Genomic DNA, 16,793 nt, shown 5'->3' on the forward strand with positions numbered 1-16,793 from the left:
ACTTATCAGTGTCTAACATAGAATTTGCCCACTTCCTGTACCTATTGCATAATGTTTGTTTCTACCCACTAGAATGTAAACAAATAAGATCAGATATTTTTCATTTTGTTCACTGATGAAACTTAAGTATCTGGAACAATACCGAATATGATTGAGCACTCAATAAATACTTGTTGAATTTCAGTGGTCTCTCAAATAACATTTAGCTCATTATTTCTGTAAAAGATAAGCATTTAGCCATGTTATGTAATATGTGTTTGGAATGTGCTAGCATTACACTATTGCATAAAGTTTATGAAGAATTATATATTTCCTCAGGCAAATGTTCTGTATCCCTGTGAAACCTGCTGGATATCTGGCCTGTCAGTCAGAAGATCTAGGCTTTAATCTCATGTTGTCTGTTAACTAGATATATAATATTGGTCAAAGTACTTCATTCCTCTCATTGTCACTTATGTAATTTATAAAATAATAAGATTGATATAAATGAATTCCAATTTATCTTCCTCTTCTATTATATATTAATTTGTGACCATGCATGAGCTTGAAATATAACAAATTATTAATTTTGTGTTTTTTATTTTCTTCTGAAAGCAATTAAAACATGTAGTCATCTCAGTAATTTGAAGTCCAATTTACTATAGTAGTGTTAAGAACTATCCTTTTGGGAATTAGAATGTCTTGATTTTAACACTTGATTTACCACTTATAACCTCAGTGGTTTTTTTGGTTTTGTTTGTTTGTTTGTTGAGACAGATTTTTGCTCTTGTTGCCCAGGCTGGAGTGCAATGACATGATCTCAGCTCACCACAACCTCCGCCTCCCAGGTTCAAGCAATTCTGCTGCCTCAACCTCTGGAGTAGCTGGAATTATAGGTATGTGCCACCACACCCGGCTGATTTTGTATTTTTAGGAGAGACTAGGTTTCTCCATGTTGGTCAGGCTGGTCTCAAACTCCAGATCTCAGGTGGTCTGCTCGCCTTGGTCTTCCAAAGTGCTGGGATTACAGATACGAGCCACCATGCCAGGCCAGTATTTTTAAAATAATTTTATTTATTTATGTAATTTATTTTTCTGTAGAGACAGGGTCTTGCTGTGTTGCCGAGACTGGTCTCAAATTCCTGGGCTCAAGCAGTCCTCCTACTTTGGCCTCCCAGAGGCCTGGAATTACAAAAGATATGAGTCATTGCACTGGCCTTTATCTCAGTATTAAACAAGTTACTCAATATTTCTCAGCCTCGGTATCCTCATCTGTAAAATGAATATAGTAATAATACCAATTTCAGTAAGAATGTTTATTATAAAATTAGATAACTCATACAAAAACATTTAATACAGTGTGTGATTCATGATAAGGGCTAAATGATTGTTAGCTTTTTGTGAAATACTAACTTCAGTAATACCTTCTATTTATATGCATTTGTGGAAATAAATGATGACCAATAAAATAAGAAAAGTAAAGGCTATTTATTCTGTGCTTGCTATAGCAAGGGAGTCAGCCATTTTCCCTGTACTTTGGCAGACACTCAAAGGCAGGCAAAAGAGTGGAAAAGCTTCTGGGATTCCCTGCTCTGAGGCTGTTGGCATGGGGATGTTGGATGCAGGTGAACCAGAAGCAGAGCATCCTATGTGATTTGTTAGGGTACATATTTGGCTTTCTCTAGTTGGTTCTAAATTGAAAGTGGGGACAACAATTAGGGAACCTGTCAGTTATTAATCAAGTCCTAATGGTTTGGGACTGATGGTTATTATTTAGCTTCCTGGATTGTCACTAGAGATAGTAACCTGCCTTCCTACAATTCTGACTTAGACTGGTGTTCTGGGCTGTTTATTGTAGATAAGGGGGTTGCTTCCCTGGACAGGTTGCTAAAGGTTGTTGGTCAAGGTTTGATTTTTATATATGTTCTGGCCATAGTCCATTTACATATTCAGTCTCTCAGGTTCATAAGAATACAGCAAAATTTTAATATCTTTCATAGAATTAGGCTTTATAACATCTCAATATTAAATATGAAGATAACTAATTTATTAATTTGCATTGATAAGTTAGTTTTCAAGTTTATTCTAATTAACTGGTAATTTAGTGCCACAGTTGTATTTGCATGATAATGATACCTCAGCCTTTATTAGCAAAGTTATTAAGACTGTTCACCATTGGAAAATTGATGATTTTAGTGTTTTTTTTTTTTAAAGACGGAGGTTTCACCAAGTTGGTCAGGCTGGTCTTGAACTCACGACCTTAGGTGATCTGCCCACCTTGGCCTCCAAACTGTTTGGATTACAGGCATGAACCACCAGGCCCGGCCAGGTTTGTTTTTTTAAATCAGAGTTTGATTTAAATATTGCTATGTAATTGGTGCCATATAAAGCTATCCAGTCAGCATTTTGCAAAGTACATTACCTTCCCTTAATCCATTTTATCTTTGAAAAGAAAAAAAAAAAAGCCTTAGAATAAATACAACTTGGCCAGGCACAGTGGCTCATGCCTGCAATCCCAGCATTTGGAGCACTTTGGGAGGCCAAGGTGGGTGGATCACTTGAGGCCAGGAGTTCAAGACCAGCCTGGCCAACATGGTGAAACTCCATCTCTACTAAAAATATAAAAATTAGCTGGGCATGGTGGCACATGCCTGTAATCTCAGCTACTCGGAAGGCTGAGGCAGGAGAATCACTTGAATCCAGGAGGCGGAGGTTGCAGTGAGCTGAGATTGTGCCATTGCATTCCAGCCTGGGTGACAGAATGAAACTCCGTCTCAGAAAAAAAAAAAAAAAAAAAGGGAATAAATACAACTGTTCTTTGTATTTATTGATGTTCTTTTTACCTAATCATCTTCTTCAGTGCCAATTTGTTTTTTAAATTAGAGAAAATTTTAAGGTACATTGCCAAATTATATTTGGAAATGAACCCATCTCCCACATTTCCCCCCAGAGCCTTCAAAACGTAAATTTATGCCACTGAATAGGTTGCTTTTTATAAAGACACTGATATTATTTTTTCCATTTAACATATTTTTGTTATTTTGCCCTTTATTCTCTTTTAAAAGATTAGTCTCCCCAGTTAATAAAAGTTTGTATGACCTAGCAGTTCTTGCATATGTATAGTATGTATATTCATTGTTAAATGGCTTCTTGATTTGGATATTAATCACAAGAGGTACTTAAGAAGTAACAGTGACTTATTGGAAGACTCATTCCTGTGGAACATTTACTACTATTTTGCATTTATTCTCTATAGAATTTAAGGAAAGAACTATAATGTCAAATATACCAAATACAAGTTTATTTGGAAAGAAAACATGAATTTCCACCATTATATAATTTATTCTTTGTATGTTTCCATGGTAGGAGAAGAATTATTAACTTGGCATTTTAAGGTATTTAAATTGTGAAACTATTTTAAAAATAAGATAATTTTCATTTGTGTAACAGTGATATTATCAGTTACATTAGCATTACTAGAATATCCATATTTTATAAGTACCAGAAATAATAGCTTTAATTATAAATGTAAATTGCTATCTTTACAATTTTGTTTTAGAATATGTGTCAGTCACTACATAGTTAAAATAATGATTTGGTTAACTAATTACCTGTTACTTTATTATAACTAGAATGTTTGAAAAAGAGCGTCCTTTTGGGAGATTTCCAAGAAATGTTCTTGTGTGTATTTTTATGTTAATTTATTAGAAATCAATGAAAACTCATGCTAAGTATGCTAGAAATTTAGTGTGGCATTCGGAGCTCAAAACTAGAGTTTGCAATCGATTTCCAGAAATAAGTTGTAAAGCATATCCAGTCTTCTATGTGCAATTCCAGGGTGGCAGGGGAAATTAATCTTTCATGTTTAAAAAACCATGTATGTTAAGAGTTAATCTCCAGATTTAAGCAGCAAAAGACCATCAGAGCTTTAGATAAACTGATGAAAGAAAAGAGATTTGAACTCTATCCATTTAAGTACTATTTTTTTCTCACGAGTATATGTTTTATTTGCAGGAGGATTCTGTTTGGCTCCTTTACAAATCTGCCTTCTCTTATTTAAAATATGGTCTTTTTCTTTCATTGTCATGGTATTCCTTCCTTCCTTACGAATATTTATTTCAAAGTATCTTCACAACTAGATTATATCCTTTTTTCTCTTCCCTGGTTTACAAATTCTTCTATTTGTTGTGTCTGGCTAATACTTTCTTACAGTGATTCATTCATTTCCTGAAACAGATTATAATCTCCAGCTGTAAATTCTTCTCCAGCAGGGACTTGATTTGGGTGTTCTTACTACATACTCAGGATGTGGAATCTGAACCACAAGGTAGTTCCACATTTGCCTCTGCTTACACTGATGGATTTCGCCATACCTGGACCAGTTACAATGCAAACATCTCTGTTTAGGATCATTCTAGCCAAGTAGACAAAATGAACATGGGCTCCACAGGTAGAGGTGCTGGCTTCCTGTGGGTGACTTCTTTTCTGCCCAAGAGTTTAGATAGGGCAAACTCCTTTGCATTTTGCTAGGCAGGGTCGGTGGCTGAGCCTCTTCTGTTTCAAGGGATGGTCAGCCCCTACAACTCCTGGTTGTATGCAGGGAATTTAGTTTGGAGATTTTCCTGTCAATTTCAAGCTTGACATTACATCCAAATCTTCCATTATTATATTTGATCTATGTGTTTGTATTGGGAGGAAGGGGTCCTTCTAATATCAGCTTGTGTTGGTATGTTATCCTGCAATTCATTGATTTTCTTTCTTTCTTTTCTTTTGAGATGGAGTCTCACTCTGTAGCCCAGGCTGGAGTACAGTGGCATGATCTCAGCTCACCGCAACCTCCGCCTCCCAGGTCCCAGTTCAAGCAATTCTCCTACCCCAGCCTCCCAAGTAGCTGGGATTACAGGCACCAGCTAATTTTTGTATTTTTTAGTAGAGATGGGGTTTCACTATCTTGGCCAGTCTGGTCTTGAACTCCTGACCTCATGATCCTCCCACCTCGGGCTCCCAAAGTGCTGGGATTACAGGCATGAGCCACCACACCCGGCCTATTGATTTCTTTAATATTTGCAAATCTTTCTAATCTTTCATTTTATTGTTGTTTTTTAGGAGTTCTGATTGAATTTGTTAATCATTTCCTTATCATTATAATAACATTTACTTGTATCCTGGATACAATGGTGATAAGTAAAGAATTTTTCTTTTTTCCCTCCTTGAAATAAGTTGGCGTAGTTTAGTCGAATATTATTTGGTTTCTAAGTGATCATCATTCCTAGAGCGCAGTAAAATTATTTTTTTTCCCGAAAGGATCAAGCCATTACTTTGAACTTGAATTCACTACTGGTATGCATGATACTTAATACTTTATTATTATTTGGCATCTAGCCAGTGAAACTACTTTAGCAGAAGCATTTACATTTAATTATTCATTACTCAGAGTCAGAATTCCATTCCATGAGAGCAAAAGCCAAGAAAGTTCTAAATAGACTGAGTTACCATGAAAACCAATGTGTTTGATACTGACAAATGGAACAATGCAGACCTATTTTTAAATCTGAATTAAGTAAAAGTGGACACTAGAGTTTTGGCTTGCAATAGAAGCCTGGTTACCAGAATTGGGACACAAGGTGGACAAAGCCATGCTTTGAGCTAAGTTTAGACATAAATGTCACAGCCACAAATTACATGAGTCCAATTAGTTAAATATTCTTAGAGAAGAGCCATAACCCATTGGAGCTGATTCATTGTCTTATACTCACTTTTCAGTCCCCTACTTATTCATTCCTTTAGACATGCATCCTTTCCTTCCAGCATGGCCCTCTGGTTACCCCGTTCACATGCTAGGAAGAGCACTCGGGACTGCCAAGGAAACTTGGTGTAGAGGCAGCACTCAGCAATATGTCTCCATTATTGTAACTTGTCTTTCTGGGAACAATTCTGATGACTGCTTCCCCTAGCTCCTCTGCTTCTTTGGTTCCAACTTTTCCCTGGTGACCATGATTCAGCTTCTTCCTATTTTAGATTTCCATCTGGGACACTCCTATAGCTATAGCCAACCCATCCTAATGGGCTTTATTTGTTCAACAATTTTCTTGAAGGGTGCCCTATAAATTCTGTGTACTTCATTAAATAGAAATATGTTATGTTTCTTAGCTTCATCTTATGAAGATACATTTTTGTGCCAAAACCTGGAGTAAAATAGCATTAAAACTTTATTAACTCTATTTTTTATTTTTATTTTGTGACAGAGTCTTGCTCTGTCACCCAGCCTGGAGTGCTATGGCATGATCTTGGCTCACTTCAACCTCCACCTCTTGGGGTCAAGCAATTCTCCTGCCTCAGCCTCACAAGTAGCTGGGATTACAGGCGCATGCCACTATACCCAGCTAATTTTTATATTTTTAATAGAGATGGGTTTTCACCATGTTGGCCAGGCTAGTCTTCAACCCCTGACTTCAAGTGATCCGCCCACCTCAGCCTCCCAAAGTGTTAGGATTACAGGTGTGAGCTATTGTACCTGGTCTATTAACTTTATTAACAGAAGAAATTATTATGTTCTTTTTTCCTCAATAGTCTTTTCATTACTTGAAAAGTATCAAATTTCTTTCTTTTTTTTTTTTTTTTTTTTTGAGACAGAGTTTCGCTCTTGTTACCCAGTCTGGAGTGCAATGGCGCAATCTCGGCTCACCGCAACCTCCACCTCCTGGGTTCAGGCAATTCTCCTGCCTCAGCCTCCTGAGTAGCTGGGATTACAGGCACGTGCCACCATGTCCAGCTAATTTTTTGTATTTTTAATAGAGATGGGGTTTCACCATATTGACCAGGATGGTCTCGATCTCTTGACCTCATGATGCACCCGCCACGACCTCCCAAAGTGCTGGGATTACAGGCTTGAGCCACTGTGCCCGGCCCCAAATTTCTAACAGTGTCAATATAGTCACTACTCTGACTTGAATAACGTATTAACCTGAACATTGAAAGAGAAACTGTAAATCTAATGCAAACATGCAGAAATTACATAGAAACACATGTAGATCTTAGCTGTCCTGTAAATGTAAATCACACTCTGTGGAAAATTCAAAAGGAAGCCACTGTTCCTTTTCCTGTCTTTGACTTCGTAGTGTACCTGTACAGGTTAGGATTCCTTGACAGTATGCCACCTCATGCTCGTTGAACAAATATTTTCTATTTATCTCAGTGTCTGCCTGTTTATCTTATTCTGCCCAAATCCAACTGTAGAAGTTATACCCTTCACCAAGAATATAAGCCCTATGTCTTAACATAGTCTACAAGGTATGTAGTCTGTTTTAACTATGGCTTACCCGTTACACAACCTTCTGGCAACCCTGAAATCCTACTAGTTACATGAATATACCAAGCTGTTTCTTGTCTTGAGCCATTGTGCCAGGCATCCTCTTTCCCACGAATGCCCTCCTGTTTGTTATAAGGTAGAATTCCATTATGTGAACTGCCACAACCCATTTACCAGTTAAAGGACATTGGAGTTGTTTCCGGGTTGGGACTGCCATAAATACAAATTTTAAAAATTAAATGTTTGTATACAGGTCTTTGGGTAAAGATATATGTTGTTTTATTTGAGGGAATGCTGAGTTATCAGCCAAAAGTATGTTTACCATTGTAAGAAACTTCTAAACTCTTTTCCAAAGTGGTGGTATCATTTTCCATCCTCACCAGCAATACCTGAGAGTTTCAGTCACTCCCTCACCAACACTTAAAGCTGTCAGTCTTTTAATTTTAAACACTCCAGTGATACATAGTGACATCTCATTGTGGTTTTAATTTGCTTTTCATGAATTATTAATACCTTTGAGCATTTTTATATGCTTATTTGGAATTCATATATCTTTTTTAGTGAAGTAGCTATTCAAATCTTTTGCCCATTATTGGGTTGTTTTTATTGTCTTTTTTTTTTTTTTTGTATGTTTTTTTGAGACAGGGTCTTACTCTGTTGTCCGGGCTACACAGTAGCCTCAAACTCCTAGGCTCAAGTGATTCTCCTGCCTTAGCCTCTTAAGTAGCTAGGACTACAGGCATATACCAACATGCTTGGCTAATTTGAAAAAAAAAAAAAAAAAAAAAAAGTTTGTAGAGATGGAGTCTCACTGCATTACTGCATTATCCAGGCTGGTGTAGAACTCTTAGCCTCATATGATCCTCCTGCCTTGGCCTCCTAAAACATTGGGATTACAGGTGTGAACCACTGACTTAGTAATTTTTGAAAAATGAATTTTATTAGGAGTAAACATTGTGGGTTTATCAAATATCTGGAATGTTTTTAAAACATTCTCAATAATTTTTAAACATATTTAAACTAATAACCCTCTACCATTAAAAATATATTTACATTTCTACTTTAGAAGTAATATGTGATCATTGCAGAAAATTAAGAGAAAGTGTACATATTTCTGTAAAAAAAAAAAAAAAAGAAAGAAAGTGAGTCCAGGTCTGGTGGTTCATACCTGTAATTCTAGCACTTTGGGAGGTCAGGATGGGTGAATCACTGGAGGTCAGGAGTTTGAGACCAGCCTGGCCAACGTGGTGAAATCCCGTCTCCACAAAAAATACAAAATTAGCTGTGCCTGGTGGTGCACGCCTGTAGTCCCAGCTACTTGGGAGGCTGAGACACAAGAATCACTTGAACCCAGGAGGCAAAGGTTGCAGTGAGCCGAGGTGACGCCACACACTCCAGCCTGGGTGACAGAATAAGATTAAAAAAAAAATCAGAGATATAAGAATCATACTACTAAATGTAACAACTTATTTTTGTATATTTCTTTCTATAATATACATATATGTACCCATATAAACATATACTAGATATATACATACATATTTTAAAGTTCTGCTTTTATTATTCTTTTAAAATCTTATTTTAATAATTTCCTAATAGTATACACTATTGTTTTCTATCATGACATATTTAATTACATTCCTTCCTGTTGAGCATTTAGGCATGAAACATGGCATTTACTAAGTTAAACATCTAAACCAGGTAAGTGGCATTCTGAACTCTTGTGTTTTTATCCCCCAGTGTACTATAGGTTTAGGTTGGCCCAGAGTTGAAGTCTTTTTGTATCAAATCCAGTTGTCCATTGAGAAGGCTAGTGACCATATCTCTATCATGGGTCTCTTCCTCCTCTCCAAATATATGGCCAAGTTCTAACATAAAACTCTTTAAATGAAAGAGTGGAAAGCAAACCTCATTGTGTTGTAATGGATGATGCATTTTCACATATTATATTAGAGATCAGGCTTCTCACTGCTTTAAGAGCATTAAGGAATTTATTTAAGGTAACTTAGGTCTTACCAGAAAAACAAGTTGTTTATCTGGAATCAAACAATCTTGAAATGAATTAAAGAATTTGAATATGCAGTGTTGTCTTTCTGCAGAAATATGAATGGGAATTCCCGTGGATAATTTTATCTTCTATAATCTGAGTACTTGTCTAGACTCAAAGAGATCTCACAGATCCTTCCTTCCTTCCTTCCTTATTTATTTATTTATTATTATTTTTTGAGACGGAGTTTCGCTCGTTACCCAGGCTGTAGTGCAATGGCGCAGTCTCGGCTCACCGCAACCTCCGCCTCCTGGGTTCAGGCAATTCTCCTGCCTCAGCCTCCTGAGTAGCTGGGATTACAGGCACGCACCACCATGCCCAGCTAATTTTTTGTATTTTTAGTAGAGATGGGGTTTCACCATGTTGACCAGGATGGTCTCGATCTCTTGACCTTGTGATCCGCCCTCCTCGGCCTCCCAAAGTGCTGGGATTACAGGCGTGAGCCACCGCGCCCGGCCCCTTCCTTATTTATTTATATGAGATGGAGTTTTGCTCTTGTTGCCCAGTCTGGAGTGCAGTGGTGCAATCTCGGCTCACCGAAACCTCCGCCTCCCGGATTCAAGCAATTCTCCTGCCTCCGCCTCCTGAGTAGCTGGGATTACAGGCATGTGCCACCATGCCTGGCTAATTTTGTATTTTTTAGTAGAGACAGTGTCTCCATGTTGGTCAGGCTGGTCTCAACTCCCGACCTCAGGTGATCCGCCCCACTCAGCCTCTCAAAGTGCTGAGATTACAGGTATGAGCCACTCTGCCTGGCCAGATACTTATTTGTATCTTGCTTTCATGAGTGACCTGGGCTACGGCACACAGATAGTTTGTCCTGACATAACGTGCTTTGGTATAAGAATTCTAACAAGAGTTTTTTCCCCTTGCTTTAAAGGACGTGAACAGAATTCTGTTAAAGTGTAAATGTGCCTGAAATAATGAGTTATCAGAACCTTAGCAAGAGTGACACAGAAGCCTTAAGACTAAGTGTGTATTTGTGTTTCTATCATTTGTAAAAACTTATTGTGTACTTAAAACTGATTGAAATTTATTATATAAGGCCGGGTATGGTGGCTCACGCCTGTAATCCCAGCACTTTGAGAGGCCGAAGTGGGTGGATCACTTGAGATCAGGAGTCAAGACCAGCCAGACCAACATGGTGAAACCCCATCTATAAATAAATAAATAAATAAATAAATATTTTAAAAAAAGAAATTTATTATATATAAATTACACTTTAATAATTTTAATGAGAAAATCAGATTAAACAGAAGATAGCCTCTTCAGATTGGGAGAAACAATTGGACTAAATGGTTTGCAACAATGTCTCCTTAACTTGATGTCATTGAGTTTTTTTTTTTTTTTTTTTTTTTTGAGACGTTGTCTCACTCTGTCACCCAGGCTGGAGTACAGTAGCTCAACCTGGGCTCACTGCAATCTCTGCTGCCCAGGTTCAAGCAATTCTCCTGCCTCAGCCTCCTGAGTAGCTGGGATTACAGGCGCCTGCTACCTTGCCCGGCTAATTCCTTAAGTTTTTTCTCAAATCAGTTTCTATCCATGCAACACGTTTAGGAATGTTCTTCTCTCACTTTTAAAAAATGTTATCTCAGTCCAGGCATGGTGGGTCATGCCTGTAATCCCAGCACTTTGGGAGGGGGAGGTAGTCTGATCGCTGGAGCCCAGGATATCAAGACCAGCCTGAGCAACATGGAAAAACACAGTCTCACAAAAAAGAAAAAAAAAAAAAAAAAAGAAGGAAAAATTATCGAGTCATGGTGGCACCTGCCTGTAGTCCTAGATACTCAGGAAGCTGATGTGGGAGGATCGCTTGAACCTGGGTGGTCAAGGCTGCAGTGAGCTGAGATCGTGCCACCATACTCCAACCTCGGTGACAGAGCAAGATCCTCTCTCAAAAAATATAAAAAATAAAAATAAAATAATAAAAGTATCTTTTTTACTTAAAAAAAAAATATATATATATATATTTTTTGAGACGGAGTTTCGCTCGTTACCCAAGCTGGAGTGCAATGGCGCGATCTCGGCTCACCGCAACCTCTACCTCCTGGGTTCAGGCAATTCTCCTGCCTCAGCCTCCTGAGTAGCTGGGATTACAGGCACGCACCACCATGCCCAGGTAGTTTTTTGTATTTTTAGTAGAGACAGGGTTTCACCTTGTTGACCAGGATGGTCTCGATCTCTTGACCTATTGATCCACCAGCCTCGGCCTCCCAGTGCTGGGATTACAGGCTTGAGCCACCGCTCCCAGCCTTAAAAATATTTTTATTTAAAAAGATGACAGTAGTTGAAAATTACTAAATTTTACCGAAATTACGATGTTTATTTACTTTTCTCTGCACCTTTCCGTCCTTAAAATTACCAATTTATTTTAATTTTTAATTTTTTAATTTTTGTTTTAAAAATAGAGACAAGGTCTCACTATGTTACCTAGGCTGAACTCCAGAGCTCAAGTAATTATCCCATCTCAGTCTCACAAAGTGCTAGGATTACAAGGGTGAGCCACCACACCCAGCCAGATGTGACCATTTTTAACACTTCAATTTCTATCCTGCTATACCTTTCATTATAAAATACAGACATACATTATTTTTGTTAACCAAATTGTATCATAACTAACACATTATTCTGCAATTTGCTTTTTTATTCAGTAACGTATCACAGATATCCTTCCACTACTTGTACATCTACTGTATTATTGTAGAAGTGTGAATTATATTCTAATGAATGTGCCACAGTTTATTTAATCAGTCCCCAAGTGATTTACTTTAAATTTGTTCTAATTCTTTATAATTTCAACACTGCTGTTTTAAATATTCTCAAACATATGGCTGGGTACAGTGGCTCATGCCTGTAATCCCAGCATTTTGGGAGGCTGATGAAGGTGGATCACCTGAGGCCCAGAGTTTGAAACCAGCCTGGCTAACATGGCAAAACCCCGACTATACTGAAAATAGAAAAATTAGCCAGGTGTTGTGATGTATGCCTGTAATCCCAGCTACTCGGGAGGCTGAGGGGTGAGAATCGAATGAACCCAGGAGGTGGAGGTTGCAGTGAGCCAAGATGGTGCCACTGCACTCCAGCCTGGGCAACAGAACAAGATTCTGTCTCAAAAAAAAGAGATAAATAGATAGGCACACATATATTCTCAAACATACACCCTGGTTCATGTGGGTGCTTATTTCTATAGGAGACATACTTAGAAATACACCCAATAGGCCAAAAGGTATGTGTATTTTGACTTTTTAAAAATAGGTACTATTTTATAGTCCCCAAAATAGTAATACATATTTTTATAGGTACTAATTCATAGATCCTGTCCTCCATTGTGATGTTTTGAATTTTTGTCTATCTCATAAATAAAAGTGGTATCTTCAATTTGCAGTTCCCCATTCATTGGTAAGATGAAATGTTTTAAAATATTTACTTAAATATTAATTAGCAATTTGTATTTATGTTCCCACACCTGCCTGGTCATATCTATGACTATCATTAGCTTTGTCTGTGGGAGTGATTTGTTTATGAGATGTAAATCATTTGTCTTACATGTTGGACGTATTTTCTTTAGGTCTTGTGCCTGTAATTTCGAGATCAGAATTTTGCTTGGGTGCAGAGGAGATTTAGTATTTAATTACAAATTGTGACTGTAACGATTAAAATAAACTTTAAAATGCTTCAAGTCAGAGAGACCAAAGTTTGAATCCTCTCTGCCATTGACTGACTGCCACTGTGATTTCACACTAAGTACCTGGCCTGAGATTCAGTTTCATCTTCTGTTAACTAGGGGCAATAATACCTACTGCATGAAATTTTATTTGATATGATGTGTGTACTTGGCCTGTTTCTATAGATACTAAATAAATGAAAGCTCAAATTATTGTCTTCTGTATTTTTATAATTATATTCTCTAGAATCTTCAGATCTGGCTTCATCTTAATTCAAATCCAACTGCTGTTGTTCTGACAATTAAAGAAGCACAGCTTTATAAAAACTGTGATATATTAGTTATGCAGGGATGAGGGTGAACCTTTTATAAGTTTTCCTTTACTATAAATACCTTTTAAAAGGCAGACTTTTTTTTTTTTTTTGGAAATGGAGTCTCGCTCTGTCACCAGGCTGGAGTGCAGTGACATGATCCTGGCCCACTGCAACCTGGCCTCCTGAGTTCAGGCAATTCTTCTGCCTCAGCCTCCCTAGTAGCTGGGACTACAGGCACACACCACCATACCCAGCTACCTTTATTGTATTTTTAGTAGAGATGGGGTTTTATTTTGTTGGTCAGGCTGATCTCAAACACCTGGTCTCAAATGATCCGCCCAGCTTGGCCCCGCAAAGTACTGGGATTACAGGCATGAGCCACTGCACCTGGCCAAAAGGCAGACTATTTCAATGTCAAAATATGTAATGCTTATTACCTCAATAATACTACATTTTAATATTGCTGCTGCAGCATTAAGAAGCACATTATCATCAACAAATATTTATTATGCACCTAATTTGTACAAGGTGAAAGATGTGTGGAAATTAAATTTAAGTAGTCTTTCATAAATATTAATGCTTTAATAAGTTTTTGTATTCTGTATTACTCTATTTTTATCTCCTAATGTATTCTATATGTAATATAGAATTTTAAAATACTTTAATATAATTTTAAAATGTTTAACTTGTCACCGTCACACTTTGCTGGTGTGTAAATTTGTATAACACCTTTGAAGGGTAATTTGGCAATACAATGTGCTTTGTTGGATCTAAAATGTCTTTGATCTTGTAGGGGCAGCAAAATTCCACCTTCATCTTCTTACGGTTCCTGCTGAGTCCAAGAATTAAACTGACATAAGACAGATCAACAGGAGAAAAGCATACAAAACTATTACCCCAAGTTTTAGGTAGCATTGGAGGCATCATAAAGAAACAGAGACCTGAAGAAACATAGTCACTTACATATGGATAAAGAGCAGTAAGTTACGAAGAAGCTATAAATTATTTGGGGGAGATATAAGAGTTAGTTTATCAAGTTATGTATAAACTTCTCTTGGTCTTGACTTCTTGTTATTGAGGTTAAAGATGTTGGCTTCTTTCACATGGGAATCTCATCTTCTGCCTTTAAGAAACAGCAGAAAGGTCAGAATACACCTACTGTTTTTCTACTTCCTTTAATTAAATAGTCAATATTTTAACTCCATTTCCTCCATCAGGAACTTCCCTAGAAGTTTCACATATTAAAAACTGAGTCGCTAGCTGAGAAGAATCAGGTTAGTAGCTGAGTAGAAAATATCTGCAGAGGAAGAGAAGAACATTAATTGGAACAAGCAGAAGATAACAAATCTAAATATATTGTCCCAAATCTTAATGGATCAGTCTCTTAGTTATGAGAATAGTTCAGTCCAATTAAACAGTTGTGTCTCATTTTAGGAGGCAGTGTTGTAGGTGGGCTCCCAACTAAGTTAGGCCTCTAGATGATGTGAGCAAACAAGTGTTAAATAAGAGGTTTTTCTTTGGAAAAGAAAACAGAAGAAGCCTAATATACAATACAATAATCTAAACACAATAGTTGGAGCAATTTGTTTTTTTTGAGTCGAGAGGGCAGTCAGTTGAGAAGATGTTTAGATGTTGGGCTCTAAGCCTCTTTAGATAGAGGAGTGAGGTCAAGTAGTGGCAATTGTGATGACTTTCCTGGTTTGTTGTTTGAATATCTCTGGTAATGCCATTGGGCATTCTGGTGAACTTTCTAAGTGATCTATATTGCAGCAGCCATGAAAGTTGTCCACATATGACCTTTTAGAATGATTTCTCTGAAGTTTATATCAGGTTGTCCAGTTTCACTTTTCGGGCAATTTTAATTGCAAGTCAGAAGGATGGGAAAAATTTAGAAATACTAATTTAGAGAGTTGTCAAAAATTAGAGGAAACTAGAATAATTCATAATCCAGTAATACGAGTATTTGGGAAATATTCATATTAATAACATATAGTAAATATAGCTCAAAGAATGTTAAACATAATTTCTTATTTGACAGTATGTCCCATGTACATTTAGCATACCAAATAAGCCTATTTAGTTTAAGATCTATCTTTTTATAAGGAGAGAGGATAAATGCTTTTGAGACATTTCAGGATCCCGTTTTGAACATTTCTGATGAGGTACGGTGGCTCACGCCTGTAATCCCAGCACTTTGGGAGGCCAAGGTAGGTGGATCACTTGAGGCCAGGAGTTTGAGACCAGCCTGGCTAACATGGTAAAATTCTGTCTCTACTAAAATACAAAAATTAGCTGGGCGTTGTGGCAGGCACCTGTAATCCCAGCTGCTCTGGAGGCTGAGGCAAGAGAATCGCTTAAACCCAGAGACAGAGGTTGAGATTGCACCACTGCACTCCAGCCTGGGTGACACAGCGAGATGCCCTCTCAAAAAAAAAAAAAAAAAAGAAAAAGAAAAGTTTAATTTTGGAAAGTTGTCAAAAATGTCAAAAGGTTTAAACGATTAAAGAGGATTACGATTAACTGTGAAACCATACCAGAGTAGCAAAAGATTTTAAAGGCAAATATGGAAACTTAAAAATAGTTGTAGGGAAAAGCTTAGATTCTTTAATAGAGAGGGCTCAGTTTTTTAAAGCAATAGAGACCTGATAAAAGATAACATGAAGCATAAGAAATTATTTTTATTTATTTTTTTGAGACGGAGTATCACTCATTACCCAAGCTGGAGTGCAATGGCACGGTCTCGGCTCACCGCAACCTCTGCCTCTTGGGTTCAGGCAATTCTCCTGCCTCAGCCTCCTGAGTAGCTGGGATTACAGGTGTCCACCACCACACCCGGCTAATTTTTGTATCTTTAGTAGAGATGGGGTTTCATTATGTTGGCCTGTCTGGTCTAGAAATCCTGACCTCGTGGTCTGCTCACCTCAGCCTCCCAAAGTGCTGAGATTACAGATATGAGCCACTGTGCCCAGCCTAATTAGATTCTTAACTCCCAGTGACTTCAGTTTCTGGTGAAAACCTGGAAGTAAGCATTGTCTTTCATAAATTTGTGAATACATTATTTCATAATTTCTAGAAATATATGCTATCTTATAGCACAGTTTGTCAGTATGGCACAGGACATGTTTATTAATAGACCCAAATATTTTTTGTTCCTCTGTAACAGTAAGTCAGGCTTAAACTTATTTTCATCAATTAATGTTTCAGTATTATATTTTATTTGGAAATGATCTTGATATTCCATGAATATCTGTCATTTAAGTTAACATAACTTAAGGTTTTAAGTCACCAAAAAGATTCTGGAAACTATGTTTATGTAGACATATCTTATAAAACATATCAGTGTTGAAAACTTATTTATAAACTTTTTTACATTTATTAATTTACTTGATTTTAACAATTATATTTGAATTGCTCATGAAAACTTCATGAGACGTTACATCTTGTCATTAACTTATTTTGTTGACCATTTTTATTCTTATC

At 37.2% G+C, this 16,793-nt stretch overlaps 1 long non-coding RNA gene across 5 annotated transcripts in view; it reads left to right on the forward strand.

The window, feature by feature from the left end:
• The window catches only part of LOC120362170 (uncharacterized), a 108,128-nt gene that overhangs the window by 17,151 nt on the left and 74,184 nt on the right, over window positions 1–16,793 (forward strand). For 2 of the 5 annotated variants that reach the window (XR_012514087.1, XR_012514085.1), the window contains exons 2-3: window positions 757–875; window positions 14,107–14,292. This is a non-coding gene — a long non-coding RNA (uncharacterized LOC120362170). Of the gene's footprint in view, window positions 1–756; window positions 876–2,193; window positions 10,308–14,106; window positions 14,293–16,793 lie in introns of all 5 variants that reach the window. The other 3 variants (XR_012514086.1, XR_012514084.1, XR_012514088.1) reach the window with 2 other exon arrangements.

This window comes from Saimiri boliviensis, chromosome 15 (assembly GCF_048565385.1).
Source record: "Saimiri boliviensis isolate mSaiBol1 chromosome 15, mSaiBol1.pri, whole genome shotgun sequence".
Taxonomy (NCBI): domain Eukaryota; kingdom Metazoa; phylum Chordata; class Mammalia; order Primates; family Cebidae; genus Saimiri; species Saimiri boliviensis.